This window comes from Tursiops truncatus, chromosome 4 (genome assembly GCF_011762595.2).
Source record: "Tursiops truncatus isolate mTurTru1 chromosome 4, mTurTru1.mat.Y, whole genome shotgun sequence".
NCBI classification, from domain to species: Eukaryota; Metazoa; Chordata; class Mammalia; order Artiodactyla; family Delphinidae; genus Tursiops; species Tursiops truncatus.
Genome location: NC_047037.1, coordinates 46,023,273 through 46,042,883, shown reverse-complemented (window position 1 = coordinate 46,042,883; position 19,611 = coordinate 46,023,273). Strand labels below are relative to the sequence as shown.

Genomic DNA, 19,611 nt, shown 5'->3' with positions numbered 1-19,611 from the left:
TCTCACAGGAGCACGAACCCTAAGCATGTGAGGAATCTAGGTTGTGTTCTTCTCATGGGAATCTAATGCCTGATGATTTGAGGTAGAGATGAGGCGGTGATGCTAGCACTGGGGAGCAGCTGCAAATACAGATCATCATTAGCAAAGAGGTTTGACTGCACAGAGACCATAATAAATCAATTGCTTGCAGACTCATATCAAAAGCCTATCAGTGAGTGGCAAGTGAAAACAAGCTCAGGGCTCCCATTGATTCTGCATTATGGTGAGTTGTATAATTATTTCATTATATATTACAATGTAATAATAATAGAAATAAAGTGCACAATAAATGTAATGTGCTTGAATCATCCAGAAACCATCCCCCTCACCCCCAGGTCCGTGGAAAAACTGTCTTCCACGAAACCGGTCCCTGGTGCCAAAATGGTTGGGGACCGCTGTCCTATACAACCGCATGGCCCTATAGCTGTCAGATGCTAAGCATGTTCTGAGGATTCAAAAATTAGTGAAATATGGATTCTGCCTTTCAGAAGCTTACAACCTACTGAGACAAATTTGTAAACAGATAGTTACAAAATAATGTTACCTGTGAAGTCAGGGTCTCATAAAGGGTGTTCCCTGGGACAGCACTCAAGTTAAAAAATGGTCTGTCATCATATCAGTTTGGGAAATGTACTACATCTTCCCAATGTACTCTGGCATATTAAAGCCTCCGAGGAGTACTGTAAATAGCCTGTACAGCCATTTAACTTTCTTTGACCTACTGTTTCCTAAAACTATTTAATAATAAGACCCTTTCCCCCCACCCTAAGCAGTACCTCCTATTATCCCACAGACTAGTTTAAAAAACACACTTGAGGAAATGTTGCACTAAGTGATTTAATAAAGTTATAACCGTAGTCCTATGGCAAGTGTTACTTGTGGAAATAATTCAACCATATTTAAATTAGTCACATATTAGTCCCTTTTTTAAAAAATCATCTGTTGTGGTTTGAATTGTGTTCTCCTGAAAGACATGCTGACATCCTAACCCCTGGTACCTGTGTATGTGATCTAACTTGGAAATAGGGTCTGTGGAGATGTAATTAAGATACAAGTTAAGATGAGGTCATACTGGATTAGAGTGGGCTCTAAATCCAACCACTGGTGTCCTTATAAGAAGAACAAAGGATACCAGACGCATAGAATAGAAAGCCGTGTAAAGACAAAGGTAGAAATTGGAGAGATACAGCTGCAAACCAAGGAACGCCAAGGAATGCTGTCAACCACCAGAAGCGAGGAGACAGCCCTAGAACAGATCCTCCCTCTGAGCTCCCAAGAAAGACCCAAGCCGTCTGACACCTTGATTCGTACTTATGGCCCCCAGAACTGTGAGAAACTAAATTTCTATTGTTATAAGCCACCTAGTTTGTGGTACTTTGTTTCCTCAGCGCTAGGAAACTAACATACAATCATACTTCCTATTTGGCTTCTATCAATTCTATTTGTTTGATAAATTTGTCTTTGTATTTTCTCCGCAGTCTAGCGGCTGGATTGGGAAAAAGGAAGGGCTTGAAGTCCAAAAGAGTTTGAGCCCTGACTCAACTTATTTTGAACTCTGAATTTAGGCAAGTCACTCAGATGTTCCGATTCTCGGTTTTCTCAACTATGAAATAGGGATAGAAACTTTCATTCATTCATCAAGTCATCCATTCCTTTGGCAAGTACTGATTCAACAGATACTGTCTGCTAAGCACTGTGTAAGGCACACAGATAGATATTAAATAAGCAATTACTAAATTCTGCAAAGGTAAATCAGGTGTTAAGGGAGGGCATAATTTGACCACATAAGCTAACCTTGAGGTGGTTATGAGGATTCGATGAGAAGTACGTGAATGTGCTTTATAATCCGTACTTTAAATATAAACAAAGGTATTATTATAAGTATATAATAATATAAGTAGGATCAGATGGATTAAAGACAATGGGTATCTCTGTTCCCTCTGGTCAAACTGGTAAATATTAAGTAAAAAAAAAAATGTGTTGGTGGGATTTCAGAGGACTGGCAGGAGAAACTGTTGGAGATCATAAGAGGGAATCAAAGTATTTGAGAGATTTGTGAATTTATTCATCATTCATTCAGCAAAACAGACCTGGTCATGCTCCTCATGGAGTTTAGCCAAAGCCCACCAATCATGTATTGCAATTAAGTGAGATGGTTGATAATTGATCCTTTTTTCTTCCAAAAGGAGATAAAATGGATGTTCATGTTGACTCATTAAGTGGTATACATATAGGAAATAATATCAGTATATCAATAACAGGAAGGTAAAGTAGCTATTGGTGTTACATTGGGAAAATGTGTAATAGAACAGAACAGAATAAATTGTCTTATATCAAACATCTCTGAAGTCAGGCAGCTAAATATCTGAAAGTTCAAGTCACTGGTACCTGCATGATGATGGTGCAAAAATCTCCTCAGTAAGCATGTCAGGGGTCGTCGTCTGATTTCTTTTGGAATCAGCCAGCCACTGGAAAGACTCCCCCCTTGGCATCCAGAACACGTGACTCTCCCACTCTCATAAAGTAAGTAGCCAAGAGTTTTCCATGCAAGCACAAGTACTGTCCTATTAAAACTTTATGAACTGACATACAGTCGTCTTTCAGAAACCAGTCATGCAGTTACTCTATATGAAAATTCCCAACACAAAGGTTCATCCTCTAAATAAAGATGATACTGGAGTACAGGAAGAGTCACAGAGCTGGGGCTCTGGATACATACACTGACCACCTCAATCTACTGGCCCAACCCTCGGACTTTCCAGCTCAAGGGTCAATAATTTATCTTTCACTTTGTCCCCACAAAGTTAAAAAAAGAACACACGAACAAATACTAAAACAATGATAATATGTGTTGGTGTAAATAAATACACAAAAGTTTATATTCCTACCTATTTCAAAAAAGGCTTTGGAGCTGGTTTTTTTTTAATACTTTTGATAATAAAATACTTAATTCTGCTATCACAGGACTTATATTAAGTCCTATAATATATTATAGGTTTTATTAAGAATATTAAGTTTTTAATATCACATATAAAAGTTTTAATATTATAACTAACATTTTTTCATGTTAATTCATGGTATAAATTTCTTAAAAAACTCATATTGGATTTCTTTCATCTATTCAAGATTCAAAGAAGAGTAACCATAGCTCCAAGCCTTGCCAGCAATAATTCAAAATAAACTACCTAATCAGCAAGAAGAGATTTGTTTCATGGACTCTGAGGGAATTCTAGTTAACAAGGCTCATACGCCTAATGGGCATCAAAAAATTGTGAGGAAAATATAGCAGCATGAATAGCATTTTAGTTATAATTATATCTACCTTAAAATATCTCAATTATATTTATTAATTACCCTAAGATCATCCATCCTTCTGAAGCTTTTCTGCTATCGTATATTCTGGCCTCTAGATCCTCTTCTTTAACACTTCCATGGCGCTTCTCATAGGGTTGACTGGTCCAGCTGAAATTGAAGTGGGCAAATGGGGTTTGAATATGGGAAAGATATGATTGAACAACAAGAGACAATTTGAGAGCCTGAACATTCTACTCAGAGATGGCAAGTGTGTGTAAGAGAATATGGACATTTAGAGAAATCGCAAGGAATCACAACAGGATCTAGAAGGATCTAGAGACATGTGTATATACATATACACACACATATATACATTCAGCTAAGAGGCAAAATATGATATCTAATTACTGTTTCAAACCTCTAACTTCAGTTATAAAATGTTAGTGTTGAAAAGGTATAAGAGGTAATCTATATACCTCATTTTTCTCAGTTTACAGTCGTCTTAGTCATTTCAGGCTGCTATAACAAACTACCATAAACTGGTCGCTTAAACAACAAACATTTCTCATAGTCCCGGAGACTGGGAAGTCCAAGATCAAGGCACCTACAGATCCAGTTCTGGTGAGAGCCCACATCGCATTTGCAAAAGGCTGCCTTCTCACTGTCCTTGCAGGGCAGAGAGAGAAGGCTCTGTTGTCTCTTCCTCTTCTTATAAGGGCACCAACACTATCAGATTAGGACCTCACCCTGATGACCTTAATGAGCCTCCTCACAGTCCCTATCTCCAAATACAGTCACGAGGGGGGTTATGGGCACAACTTATGAATTTGAGGGGATACACACATTCAGTCCATAGCAACAGGTGTGTAACCAAGACCAGAAAAGGTGAAATTGCTTGTTCAAGGTCACAGAGTACGCAGTTGGTTGGAGGTGGGCAAGCGAAAACCTGAATAGCCCATGGTTAGGACAGGAGCCTAGACATCACTGAGCTTGGAGAAGAGGGACTGACCTGGAAAGATTATGCTCCTGGAGAAAATCCTCCCCTTCTCTTTCCTTTTCTCCCTTCCATGGTCTACGTGCTCCTCTCAAACTACATCACCAGCCACTTAATTTCACTCCACATTGTACTTACTGATAGTGCAAGGGTTCATATTTGTTTGTTTTTTTTTACTGGAAACTAGCACATCAACTAACAGTAAATCTCAGCAATTTTTTACTCATCTGTGTATGTCCAACAATTATGAAGACACGCTCTTTTATTTATTTGATTGCGTGATGAGAATCTAGAGGTTTTTCATTTGCTTTTTTTTCCTCCTGTGCATTAAAATTGTGCACTCTTCAAGGGGAAACATAACTGAGAATGTATATGAACAAACTAAAGTTTGATTTAAACACTACCATTAGTTTTCTTCTATCGACTACTCATAGCTGTTTTTTTTTTTAAAGTAAGTAATTTTTGAACTCAGTATCATCAATATAATAAAATAAAGGCACAGGGCTGGCGTGTTTTGTGGCCCTTCAGCCTGAAAGGTGTCTTGTCTTCTTACTTTTTCTCCTGAGGCTCAGTCTTTGAAGAGAACAAAGTAGTTCTGGAGTTTCTCTTCCTTCCCCAGAGTCATTATCTGAAGAGCAAAGAAAATAAAGCAGAATGTTGCTTCACCAAGGCACTCCTCAATCTTTCATGCTTATTTCGTCTTGTGATAGTGGTGGCGTTGTTCCAGGCTACGGGGAAAATAGGCTCTTACATTAAGTGCTTAAGCAAAGAGTAATTTATTAATACTAACACAGATGAGTACATAGGCGCTAAAAGAAATAAACAAAAGGAAGAAGCCCTTTAGGCATGCTTGCAACAGTAAAGCACTATTCCCTCAAGGGCCACCCTAAGAAACAGTATTTTCTATCAGGCCCTTGTCTCTAAAATTTCACACCTTCTACTGCTTTTTCTCAGTGCCCCAGTTTATTCCTAGGTGAACTAGGCAGTCTCTGGTCAGTCACAACAGAAGATTAGAATTAGAAGTATGTAAAATAGGTTATTTACTGCCTCACCTCAAAATGACATAATTGCTCCCTGAAGATTATCAAATTTAACACTGGTTTAGTTTTTCAGCTTGCAATACAAATTCAATATAGAAATGCCTATCTGGTGATTCATATCTCATCAATCACCAAGGAGAGAAAATTAGCCCAGCTATTTTTTTCTCAGATGTCGGACAACTATAATTTCCACACAAAATTTTCTATTTCAACACATTTTAAGTGGAAATCTTTCTAAAATGCGTAAGAAGTTTTCACAACTCTACCAATAGGGTAAATACAACATAATTTAAGTTGTTACTAATCTCAGGATTATCCAAGTGGGTCCTAGTCTTCCAGATTAAGACACTACTTTGTCAAAGAGCAACATGGCCTCTCTTAAGTGAACTGCAGCAAGCCAGGCAGCTGCTAGGTAGAAAGGACTCCTATGAGTCTAGGCCAGTGGTTATCAGATACTTGGCACCAGGACCTTCAACTGACATGACTATTCTCAGAAGTTCTGGGAAAGATTCCTATTTAACTCCTCCAGAGCAAAGACTTGGCATGAGACCACAGCTACCCCAGAGTTACAGATGGGGCTGTCTCGTGATTCTGTGGGAAATTTGCTTCTTTACTTGGCACGTGCTGCACAGTATGTCATTTTCTGCCCACAGTTTGGTGAAAAGAGAACTCCTCGAAGCTCCTCTTTAAGCATGTACATGCAATGCAAAAGCTAGGGTTCTGAGTGCCAAGTATAACTGAATAAAGGACGAAGGAATAAAATCGTCTATTCTCTAAAAGTACCTTGCGTAATACAACCCAAAGAATGCGCTCTACCTTCAAGCCTATGGCTAGTTCAAATAAATGTAGTCATCACTACCCTTGAATTAAATGGATAATAAAAGGTTATAAACATGTTGTAAAATAATTCAAACTCAGTCATAGCAATGATTTTTCTATGTTTTGGGCAAAGGGTTAATCTCTGAAGAATACCAATAGTATAAATGGTTAAAATACCTATAAGAAAGATACTAATTCAAACCCCTTCGCCTACTTGGATATAGTTTTGTTGACAGATGTTGACAGAGATACTTAAGAAAACATTATGAACAAAAAGATGTATAAATGTTATAGTTAAAGTATAATTCATACACTTCCTTTCCCAAGTTTCTTCATTATACGCTAGCTTCAATTTTTTTTTAATAGTAGGTGTATTTTACAATACTTTGATCCTCTTCAATATTCTGGCATGACTCCCTTCTTCCTAATGAAGCCCATATTTTAGCATTCTTAAGTTTATATATTACAAATGTAAGAGTCAGGTCTCTCAGTTGCAAAATAACAGAAACCCTCCCAATTCAAAGTGGCTTAGTTCCTAAATGGGGAATTTATTGACTCATATAAACGGCCAGTCCAGGGATGCAGCAAACCTCAAATATAAAAGGATTTATGGGCTCAAAGAATTTCATTACAGTTCTCTCTCTCCATCTCTGTACTCTTTCTATATTTCTTTGTCTTCATTATTTAAGGAGATATTTTCCCCTTGGCAGTCAAGAAAGGCACCAGCAGCCTCAGGTCACAAACTCCAGGAAAGGAAACCATTGGCTCTTCTTGGGTTTCATAAAGTCATACCAGATACAGAAACAAAAGCATAGTTTCCTAATGGAACTCAAAGACAAAAGAAGCATGCTGGACAGTAAAATAAAAAACCCTACGAAATTACACTGCAAATTACAAATTAACTTTTTAAGACTCTACAGACAAACATAAGGGTTAGCTTTATCATTTTTAAATTTTAGCGAAAATATCAAATCAACAAGCAAATATTATATGACTGTGTATTATGCTTAAGGGATATAAATGTTATAAAAGTCAAAGTTTCAACCACTGAAGAATCATAGTCTAGTTGGTGGTTGACAAAATTTGATGCATGACAAACGAATGAATGGAAGATGGGATTTTAACCAAGTGCTAAATATTACAGCACATATTATAACCTTAATATTAATTCAGGAAAGAAAGGATGATTGTGGAGTAGAACAATCATTGAAAGTTTATAGAGATGGTGAAAACTATTTTATTTCATAAAAGATGGATTGTCATTGTTGGAAGAGGGTGGGAAAGAGTGAGGGTTGAAGGAAAAAGAATGAAATGGCTCCGAGGTGGGCATTCATATATGTAGAGACCTGATGGTAGACAACAGCCCACTCATAATGGAGAATTCATGTTGAGGATAAGGTAAGATGGTTACAGAGAAGTTAGCTGACGGAAGATTTTAAATACTGGGTTTGAATTTGAACTAGTTATAATTTCTCGATATGTAGGTTTACAGAAGAATAGAGAGGGAAATCCAGCTGCAGGTCATGATATAATTGGAGTTCAGAGGTTGGAATAATATTTCTGCTCTGAGACAGGGGCCGTCGCTTCCATTTATGCAGGTTGTAAGCTGTACAACGCTAGTGGGCACCAACCACGTTGCAGTGTGAACGGTGCTTCTGGAAGTTGGGAAATACACTACCCTTATAAAAATATACGGTCCATCTAGATGACTTCAAGAAACAAAACATATCAATTTGAAGGGTTAGATGATAGGTAGAAGTTACAGAGAAGGTTGAAGAGAAAAGTGGAGACCAGATTATGGAGTGCCTTGAATTCCAGGCTAAGAAATACAAACTTTATTCTGCGTTTAATGCAGGGAAATTGGGGAGCTATTGCAGGATTTTGACTAGAATAGTGAAGTAGCAATCAGTGTTTGAGGAAAATTAAATTTAGGCTACAGGTCCAGGATTGATTCAAGGGGGCAGAAATTAGCAAAATAGAGAACTATGAAAAGATCATTAGAGCAGTGCAGGAAAAAACTGGACCATAAGATAGAAAGCAAAGGAGATCTTTGGGAGGTATTTTAAAAAGAAAAAAAAGATAAAAAGAAAGAAAGGCAAGAAAGTGGAATTTTGTGAACCTCTTACAAAAGAAACATATGCCCTGGGACATATTATTATTATTTAGGTAGAGAATAAAGAACAGAAATTACGTTTCTTTCAAATCGCTCCCAGTGACTTTACTGTTGGCAGTTATATAGTTCTTTAGAGTTTACACAGTAATTTCAAATATATTATTCCATTTGGATAAAGATATTTTTTGAAATCATGAAACTAAGCACTGTCCTAAGCTTATATATAAAGGTAACATCTAAACTACAGAAATTTTTATCCATCACCTATGATAGAATGCAATTTAATATTGCAATGACAAACTTCCATGTGTTTATTTGGACCAGAAAAGAATGGACAGTAATACCAGCATGTCTGAAACCAAACTTTCCATGTACTCTGGATCTTATTTCTTTCTGATCTCATTCTCCTTCAGGGACCTTGTTCCCTGTCTCTCCTCTTCCCATCCCTGATCTTCCCTTCAGCATTTTAGAAAAATATTCTTTAACATATTTCCATTCTGAGTCATCTCTTCACTTTCCATCAATCTAAGCTGCTGACAGCGTAAGTGTATGTTTCATGTCTCTACCTCCTCTGCATTGGCACTTCTCAATCCATCCCACCTCTGTAAGGTTTTCTCCCTGGAGATAACACAAACCTCCTATTTGCTATTTTTGTTGGACGTTTTTCAGTATTTACCATATTTGACCTCTTGGCAGTGGATGATAGTTTTCCTCTTCTTCATTCTTGAAACTCCTGCCTTGGGTTCCTGGTCTCATTCTGTTATCTTGCCTCTGTGACTTTGACTTTCTCCTGTCCTTTCATATTTATAATCCTCCAGGGTTCCATCCTTCACCCTCTACCCTTTCTTTTTATACACACTTTCTCTGGGGAATTTCATCCTCTCCTTCTAAAGCTTATATACTGACCACTGTCAATTCTGTATCTCCAATCCAAATCCAAAGCAGTATATTTACAATTGGATGACCCATATATGCTCCACAAAACATGTCCAGCACTAACCTTCTCACTGGTACCTCAAGTCTGTCCTTCTTTCCATACTCTTTTCAGAAATTATGGACCCACTGTTCACACAGGGATCTAAGGTAGAACACAGAGAACTGTCTTTGATTCCTTTCTTCTTCATCCTCCATGTGATGGTTAATTATATGTGTAACAAAATTGGACCACAGGGTGCACAGATTTTGATTAAATATTATTTCTGGGTGTGTCTGTGAGGGTGTTTCTGGATGACGTTAAAATTTAAATTGGTAGTCTGAATAAAGTAGATTGAGCAAAACTACTTTCTATGGGGCTGCATGTTTGCCATCCTTCCTGAAATTATATTGATTTTTCATAGGAATTCTTCCTAATGACACTCTTGAACACAAATCCGTTTTTCAAGGTCCCTTTCTGAGGATTCCAAGTTAGAACAACAAGTTTTAATGGCTGGTTAATATTTTTATATACCATTTATACCAGAATTTAACTATTTCCCAATAGTTCAGTGTTTAGATTGTTTCTATTTTTTTCTACAATAACTAGCTTTGTAATGATTATGTTTGTATGCAAAAATGTTCTCATGTGTTCTAGATTGCTTTCCATGGATATATTCCTAGAAGGGAAATTACTAAATCAAAAGGCATGAAGGCATATTTTACAGTGCTTGATCTATCTGTATTGCTTTCAAAAATATTTTTACCACAATATGCCAATCTTAATGTAAACATTTTAAAAAACTTATTTTATTAGTTATGAGATTATTAGCATTGTTTTCATTTCTTTGATCGCTGAGATTAAATATTTTCTTACATATTTACTGGTTGTTTACCTTCTGTTTATAAACTTTGCAATTTTAAATTATCCTAGTGTTTTTTAACAATATACATATAATTATATAACTTAAAGTTGTTAAATCTATGTCATTCATGCAATTATTTAATCTATGCAAATATTCTGTTTGCTTTTAAGTTTTTAAAAATTGCTTAAAATACAATAGTTTTGATTTTTGAGTAATCCAATCTATTTGTTTTCCTTTGTGATTTCTTCTAATGCTTCCCTACTCAGAAAGTTGTCCTGCAATTAAAATCAGATAAATTTTACCTTACATTTTTTTCTCGAATTTTTTCTCTCTTTCCTATGTCTCTCTTTAACATTTATCTTGTGAATCCCTCTGTTATTTACTTTGACACATGGCAGAGATCGAAAATAGATTCCATCTTGTGTGCCAAGTTTATTCACTCACTCAATAAAAATATATTCAATGTTTACTATGTACCAGGCACAGTGTTAGGCACCATTGTTAGAGGCAAATGTTGAGAGGGATACTGAAGTCACATTTGAAGTCACTCAGTGGGAGAGTGCACTTAACTGATTGCCAATGGGAGAGAGAAGAGGGAGGGGAAATGTGTGGCCCCGTAGCCTAGTGCTAGGGATTTTGCCCTCTTTTTGCATGTTGTGCTATCAACTCACTCCTTGTAGAGAAACAGATCTTATGATCAGGGGATATGCTCAATAATGTTAAAAACTGCAAATGAGTCAAAAGCATAATATCCTGAAAAGAATAAATAGGTTTTCAGGAGTAAGTAAAAATATCTGCTCCCCCCCACCCCACTGCTTCATTTAATCACTCAAAAGTAGTAAGATATAACAAATTACCTTTTCTATAAGTATTTTAACATGGTTATAATCAATTGTTTGTACAATTTTATGCTCTACCTTTTCCATTTAACATTATAAAATATTTGCATATGCCATAAGCTTCTTAGTAAACATAATATCTGATAGTGATACCTAACAGGTTTCAATGGACAAATTACTCTTTTCAAAGCAGAGTTAGTTTCTTTTCTTAAATAAGTAGACATTTTTACAGGTTCTCTACTTGAGATATTATCAGACAACCATGCCCATTTTTTCAGGTGTACACATTTAATCCAAGTGAATTAATATAAGCACACACTACCTTACGTCCTCAAGCAAATTTCTTTTTCCTTTAGCCAGGCAGTGTTTTCAATTTTCTTCTTTCTGGTAACTCTGAAGACCGTTCATTCCATAATTTATTGAGCCTCTAAAATGCAAAATGATCTATAATAGGGCACTGCCTTAAGAAATCATGTTCCATATATTCTAATATATTTAAATGTAGCCCTTTACATTCTTAACCTACTCCTCTCTACTAGCTCCTTTCTAAAATTTTTAAGTGTACGGTAATCCAAAAACAAAACTCCAAACTCCAAAACCAAACTTCTTCTCAACCTAATTTCTTCCTCAAACTCCACCCAATCTATCTTCCTTCTCAGCCAAACATAACAAAAGCAGAGTCCACTCTTACTATTTCTCTTCCCTTAATTATCTATCACCCATTTATTCCCCAAGTACTGCAATCTTCCACCCCACCCCTAATCAGTTAACTTTACTTGATCTCTCTGTAACTCAATCAGAAAGACTCCCCTCTCTCTTCAAAGTACTCTCTTCCCAACACCTTTGCTTTCACTGTTACTTCTCTCACATACCTTGTTCTTAATCACCAATTCCTCCTTTTATCTCACTAGCCTTTGAATGTACAGTGGAAGCCCTTAACTCCAGGTAACTAATTCACAGGATTAGAGGAGACTCTTCCTCTCTCTGTAAATGGGTTCCTTCCCCACCACACTTCAGGGCTGAAGGCTCCTGGCACAAAAAAGTGAACCTCCAATCCATCTGTGTATACTTACTGACCTATATGCTCAGTCAGTAGAGACAAATAGTTTATTCTAAAAACTGTTTATGCAATTACACTTGCTGTTTTTATTATGTAATTTAATCAAATGTTATATAAACTAATGAGATATGAGAGTAAAAAAAGAGTTGTTTCTATGAAAATTAATATGAGTGGTCTGGAAAAGCTTCATAATGGTTGGTAGCTTCAAGAAAATTTGCAGTCAAATTAGGTGAAAAACAAGGCCAAGAAAAATATTTTTCAAATCTAGACATATTTTACATTGAGTGACCTTACCATGCATGTGTCTTTAAGCTCTTGCACCATTCAACAAAGCTAAAACTGGAATCTGAATGATGCTCTATGGCTTAACAGACGAAGGTGAGCTCCAACCAACAATAGATCCACACACAAAGCAAAAACCTTGACCCTGCATCAAGAGAGAATTAAAGGAAAGTAGATTTATGTGTTTTAAGATGTTTATGCATCACTTATTTTTCCCAGCTGTAACTGACTCTATTGATTAACCTGTCCCAGTTGCCTTGTCTAAGAGGCATTCGTTAGAAATATCTTGATTACATCACGAGGCCTCTGCTTTCCTTGCTTTGCGTCTCCTTGAGAAATTTAATTTCCAACCAGAGCTTCAGTTGAGCCTTTAGACAAATAACACCACAGCTGCAAGCTCTTCACAGAAGGGTCCAAGATTCATTCATCATCACATCTTCACCTTCTGCTGCCCTCACTGCATTGTGTCTTGCACATAGTAACTACTTCAAAAATTATTGAGATTTAAAGCATAATGAAAACGTTAGTCCATAAGTTACAACCCAAGAATTAGAAATCTGGTTGAAATTGGTGTATTACAAGAAAACTCCTCTGTTTTGAAGTCATAATTTACCCCCTCTCAACAATTAAAGGAAAGAAACTCAATCGATAATTATAATCGGAAAACTATCAGTTTTAATTGGGTAGCTGAAGCTAATTTTAAAAATCAACTACAGTTTTCCAGAAATGTACAAACAAATTTGGTGGACAATGACAAGTACCACTACAGCTTTCAATTTTATCTAAATGAAGGCTAAAGTTTTGCTAATCTCTTGAATCCTGTGGGTTTATTCTCTCTGAAGCAATTTCCTCTAAGCTAGATAGGACAGATATGATTATCTCTTCCATTTGACAAATGAGAGAATTAATGGTTCCTGACTTACCCTTGACCTTATAGATAGTTTGTGACTTAAATGGGATTTGTACCCAGGCATTAGGCATCTTGAGTCACCTTTTAATTTTTCCTAAGCTCCTTCATAATTGGGCAGGAGAATCAGGAAGTAAATAGTGAAAAGCCAAACTTTTCTATCCACAATTATCACTCCTCTTTTTACCAGGCTGTCTAGGATTATGCCTTTAGAGTTCAGTCCTTTAACACATTTTCCCACAAAATTCTTGGGAGGAATAATAAGTTAATAATTCATTCTTTAACATCTTTCTATTAATTAATATATCCAATTTGCTTTCCTTCGATTAAGTAATTACCTGAGGAAAAGGAAAGGAAAGTAATGGGTATTTTGAGAAAGACTTTGTTTCTTTTTTTTTTGCATTTTTAAAAATTGAGGTTTCTTGTCCCATTTCTTTTCAAACCCTTATCCTGATCTCCTGTTGAAGATGGAGCCATCTTTGGCTTCCAGGCATCATTCTCCATCTAAGATCAACAATGTGCTTACTACAAAGAAAGCTAATGTTAATTGAAACTGTTTTTTGTTTCATTTTTTTCTTGCTATTTACATTTTGCCTATACCTGTTTGTGACTATCATTCTGTCCCTAGTCCATGAATGTTTTTCTCATGCTTTCAACAGGAAACTCTCATCATCATAATACAATTCCTAGTCACATATCGCCTTTTTTCTGGCATTCCTTTAATCCAACTCTTCCCCATCTCATAAACCTAAATTTACTTATCACTTGTGCTAGAATAACAAATACATCACACAAGCCAAACTTAATTAGCATATTTTCTGAAATTATGTGATGTTGAATGAAAAATTCTGCTAACGCACATAAAAATTAGTATAACTATTCAGACTACGAAGTTGTTTATACGCTGTCTCAGAAATAGCATTCCTGCGAATTTATCCTTAAAAAATATAATTAGCAGATGTGAAAACAAACAAAAAACCAAATACAGCATTTATAAAATACTCACTGTTAATTATTTTTCAAAAAAGCTATCCAAATGTCCAAATATAGGAGACCAGCTAAGTACATGTTACATCATTGAATAGGATAGATAGGTAGACATTTAAAAGTATAATGATTAAGACTATATAGGAAACCAAAATATTATAAATGTGGTGGTAATTAAAAAGCATTATATAAAACAATATGCTGTTTTATAATTTTAATTAAATAAAATATAACTATGCAGATCAGAAATAGATGGTAACACGCAAAAGTGGAAATAGTTGCTGTGCTAAATGAAGGAGTTGTTAGTGAAAATTTTTTTCAGAAATTATTATTGTCGCTACTTTGTATTCTGTTTGCTTGACTTTTAGCTTTATTAATATTTTCAATTAATAAACAGTGTTAATTTCATGTAAAATTTTGAGGTTTAATTGACATATAATATTATATTAGGTTCACGTGTACAACATAATGATGTTATATTTATATATACTGTGAAATGGTCACTGCAATAAGTCTAATTATCATCCATCACCATACAAAGTTACAAACTTTTTTTTCTTCGTTTGATGAGAACGTTTAAGATTTATTCCCTTTGTGATTTTCAAATAAATAATACAATATTGACTACAGTCATCATACTGTACATTATATCCCCATGACTTATTTATTTTATAACTGCAAGTTTGTACCTCTTTATCCTCTTTACTCATTTGCCTCACCTGCCACCCACTTCTGCTCTGGCAGCTACCAATCTGTTCTCTGTATTATGAGTTTGGTTTTTTTTTCTGTTTTGTTTGTTCATTTGTTTTATTTCTTAGAGTCCATGTGTAAGTGAAATCACGTGGTATTTGTCTTTCTCTGTCTGGTTTATTTCACTTAGCCTAATACCCTCAAGGTCCATCAATGTTGTCACAAATGGCAAGTTTTCATTCTTTGTTAGGGCTTAGTAGTATTCCATTGCATATGATACCACATCTTCTTTATCCATTCATCTATCAATGCACACTTAGATTATTTCCATATCTTGGCTATTATAAATAATACTGCAATTACAGTGGGGTTGCAGAGATATTTTGAGTTAATGTTTTTATTTCCTTTGGACAAATACCCATGAGTGGAATTGCTGGATCATATGGTAGTTCTATTTTTAACTTTTTGAGGAACCTCCAAACTGTTTTCCATAGTGGCTGCACCAATTTACATTCCACCAACAGTACACAAGCGTCCCTTTTCTCCACATCCTCACCAATACTTGCTATTTCTTGTCTTTTTGATAAAGCCATTGTAACAGGTGTAGGATGGTATCTTATTGTGATTTTGATGTGCATTTCCCTGATGATTAGTGATGTTCAGCATCTTTTCATGTGCCTGTTGCCCATCTGTATGTCTTCTTTGGAAAAGTGTCTGTTCTGGTCCTCTGCCCATTTTTTAATTGGATTTTCTTCTGCTCTTGACTTGTATGAGTTCCTTATATATTTTCAATATTAACCTCTTATCATATATATGATTGGCAAATACTTTCTCCCATTCCATAGGTTGCCTTTTTCTTTTGTTGATGGTGTCCTTTACTGGGCAGAAACTTTTTAGTTTGATGTAGTTCCACTTGTTTATTTTTGCTTATGTTGCCTTTGCTTTTGGAGTCATACCCAAAAAATCACCGCCAAAACCAATGTCACTTATGTTTTCTTCTAGAAGGTTTATGGTTTCAGGTCTTACATTCGAATCTTTAATCCATTTTGACCTAATTCCTGTATATGGTGTAAGATAGTGATCTAGTTTCATACTTTTGTGTGTTGCTGTCCAATTTTCCCAACACCATTACTTAAGAAACTGTTTTTCCCCATTGTGTATCCTTAGTCCTTTGTCACAAATTAATTTATCATATATGCATGGGTTTATGTCTGAGGTCTCTATTCTGTTCTATTGATCTATGTATCTGTTTATATGCCAATACCGTACTGCTTTGATTACTATAGCTTTGCAATACAGTTTGAAATCAGGGAGCATGGTGCCTCCAGCTTTGTTCTTGTTTCTCAAGATTGCTTTGGCTATCTCGGATCTTTTGTAGTCCATACAAATTTTACAATTGCTCTATTTCTGTAAAAAGTGCCATGGGGGCTTCCCTGGTGGCGCAGTGGTTGAGAGTCTGCCTGCCAATGCAGGGGACATGGGTTCGTGCCCCTGTCCGGGAAGATCCCACATGCCGCGGAGCAGCTGGGCCTGTGAGCCATGGCCACTGAGCCTGCGAGTCCAGAGCCTGTGCTCCACAACAGGAGAGGCCACAACAGTGAGAGGCCCATGTACCGCAAAAAAAAAAAAAAAAAAAAAAAAAAAGTGCCATGGAATTTTGATAGAGATTGCAATGAATCTGTAGATAGCTTTGGGTAATACAGACATTTTAACAATGTTAAATGTTAACATCGTTAACATTTTTATCTTTATTTTTATCTATTCTTATCTTTTTGGTTAACTTTATTTGTAGGTATTCAGTGCAATCGTAAATGGTACTATTTTCTTAATTTCTCTTTCTGATAACTCATTTTAGAGTATAGAAATGCAACCAATATTTGTATACTGATTTTGTTCTCTGTAACTTAGCTGGATTTGCTTATTAGTTCTAACAGTTTTTTTGGTAGAGTCTTCAGGGTTTTCTACATATAAAATCATGTCATCCACAAATAGTGACAGTTTTACCTCTTCCTTTCCAGTATGGATGCCTTTTATTTCCTTTTCTAACCTAATTGCTGTGACTAGGACTTCCAATATTATGTTGAATAAAAGTGGCAACAGTGGGCACACTTCTCTTGTTATGGATTTTAGAGCTGAAAGCTTTTCACCTTTCAGTATGATGTTAGCTGTGGGCTTGCCATGTGTATGTTTAGGAACGTTCCCTCTATACCTACTTTATTGAGACTGATTTTTTTAACCATAAATGGGTTTTGAATTTTGTCAAATGCTTTTTCTGCATCTATTGAGATGATCATATGATTTTTATCCTCCATTTTGTATCATGTTGATTGATTTGCAGATGTTGAATCATTCTTGCATCCCTGGAATAAATCCCACTTGATCATGATGTATGATCCTTTTTATGTATTGTTGAATTCAGTTTGCTAGTATTTTGTTGAAGATGTTTACATCTATGTTCATCAGGCATATTGGCCTATAATTTTCTTCCTTTGTGGTGTCCTTGTTCATTTTAGGTATCAGAGTAATGCTGGCCTTGTAAAATGATTTTGGAAACATTCCCTCCTATTCAATTTTTTCAAAGAATTTGAGAAGGATAGGTATTAAATCTTTTTTGAATGTTTGGTAGAATTCATCAGTGAAACTGCCTAGTCCTGGACTTTGTTTTTTGAAAGGTTTTTGATTACTGTTTCATTCTCCTTACTAGTAATCAATCTATTCAGATCTTCTATTTCTTCATGATTCAGTCTTGGAAGATTGTATGTTTCTAGGAATTTATCCATTTCTTCTAGGTTGTCCATTTTAATGGCATATAGTTGCTTGTAGTAGTTTCTTATGATCCTTTGTTTATTGTGGTATCATTTGTAATTTCTCATCTTTCATTTTTGATTTTATTTATTTTGGCCCTATTTTTTTTCTTAGTGAGTCTTGCTAAAGGTTTGTCAATTTTGTTTATCTTTTCAAAGAACCAGCTTTTAGTTTTACTGATTTTTTAAAATTGTCTTTTTAGTTTCTGTTTAATTTATTTCTGCTCTAATCTTTATTATTTCCTTCCTTCTACTAACTTTGGGCTTCATTTGTTTTTCTTTTTCTAGTTCCTTTAGGTATAAAGTTGTTCATTTATTTGAGATTTTTGTTAGCTGAGGTAGGTCTGTATCACTATGAACTTCCCTCTTAGAACTGCTTTTGCTGCATTACATAGATTTTAGTATGTTGTATTTCCATATTCATTTGTCTTAAGGTATTTTTTTAAGTTTCTCCTTTGATCTCTTCATTGACGTATTGGTTGTTCAGTAGCATGTTGTTTAATCTCCACATATTTGTGAGTTTTTGCACTTTTCTCCTTGTAATTGGTTTCTGCTTTCAAATTATTATGGTTGGAAAAAATGCTTGAAATGATCTTCTTAAATCTATTGAGACTTGTTTTGTGGCCTAAAATATAATCTATCCTAAAGAGTGTTCCATGTACATTTGAGAAGAATATGCACTTTGCTGCTTTTGGATGAAATGTTCTCTATACATCTATTAAATTCATCTGGTCTAATGTGTCATTTAAGGCAAATGTTTCCTTATAGATTATCAGCCTGGATGATCTATCCATCGATATAAGGGGGTATTAAAGTCCTCTATTCTTATTGTATTGCTGTCAATTTTGCCCTTTAGGTTTGTTAATATTTACTTTATATATTTAGGTGCTCTGATTTAGGTGCATAAATATTTACATATGTTATATCTTCTTATTCAATTGACCACTTTATCATTATGCAATGCCCATCTTTGTCTTTCAGTACAGCCTTTCTTTTAAACTCTATTTTGTCTGATGTAATTATAGCTACCCCAGCTTTCTTTTAGTTTCCATTTGCATAAAACATCTTTTTCCATCTGTTAACTTTGAGTCTGTGTGTCCTTACATCTGAAATGAGTCACTTGTAGGCAGCAGTTAGATGGATCTTTTTTTGTTTTTTAATCATTCAGCCACTTTGTGCTTTGATTGGAGCATTTGGTCCATTTATATTTAAAGTAATTATTGATAGTTATGTACTTATTGCCATTTTGTTAATTGTTTTCTATTTTGAAGTTCCTCTCTGTTTTGTTCTTCTTCTTTTGCTCTATTCCTTTGTGGTTGGATGACTTTCTTTAGTGTTATGCTAAGATTCCTTTCTAATTTTTTTGTGTGTATAGGTTTTTTACTTTGAGGCTCACATATGACAGCCTGTGCTTGTGTATGCGTGTGTATATACTGATATATATATATATATATATATATATATATATATATATATCAGTCTTTCATAAGTTGATAGCAAGTTTGAACATATTCTAAAACTCCACATTTTTACTCTCTTCCAACACATTTTGTTTTTGATGTCACATTTCACTGTATATCCCTTAACTAATTATTGTAGTTATTGTTATTGTTATAACTTTTCTCTTTTAAACGTCATACTAGCTTTATATGATTAATCTACTATCTTTACTATATATTTACCTTTACCAGTGAGAGTTTTACTTTCACATGTTTTCTTGTTATGAATTAGTGCCCTTTCTTTTCAGCTTAAAGAATCCCCTTTAAAAGTTCTTGTAAGGTCAGTTTAGTGATTATTAACTCCTTTAGCTTTGCTTGTCTGAAAAACTCTGTCTCTCCTTCAATTCTGGATGATAAATTTGCTGGGTAAGGTATTCTGCTTGGAAGTTTTTTTATTTCAGCACTTTGAATATATCATGCTACTCTCTTCTGGCCTGCAAAGTTTCTGCTGAAAAATCTGCTGATA

The 19,611-nt window shown here is 35.2% G+C and overlaps 1 protein-coding gene across 1 annotated transcript in view; it reads right to left on the bottom strand.

Annotated features, from left to right (window-relative positions):
* The window catches only part of LOC117312133 (uncharacterized), a 125,736-nt gene that overhangs the window by 98,231 nt on the left and 7,894 nt on the right, over window positions 1–19,611 (bottom strand). Inside the window, exons 5-9 of the mRNA XM_073804636.1 lie at window positions 12,271–12,403; window positions 11,239–11,343; window positions 9,300–9,377; window positions 4,881–5,055; window positions 3,394–3,501 (exon numbers count right to left, since the gene is read on the bottom strand). The gene's annotated coding sequence lies outside the window, so the exon portion shown is untranslated. The remainder of the gene's footprint in view (window positions 1–3,393; window positions 3,502–4,880; window positions 5,056–9,299; window positions 9,378–11,238; window positions 11,344–12,270; window positions 12,404–19,611) is intronic.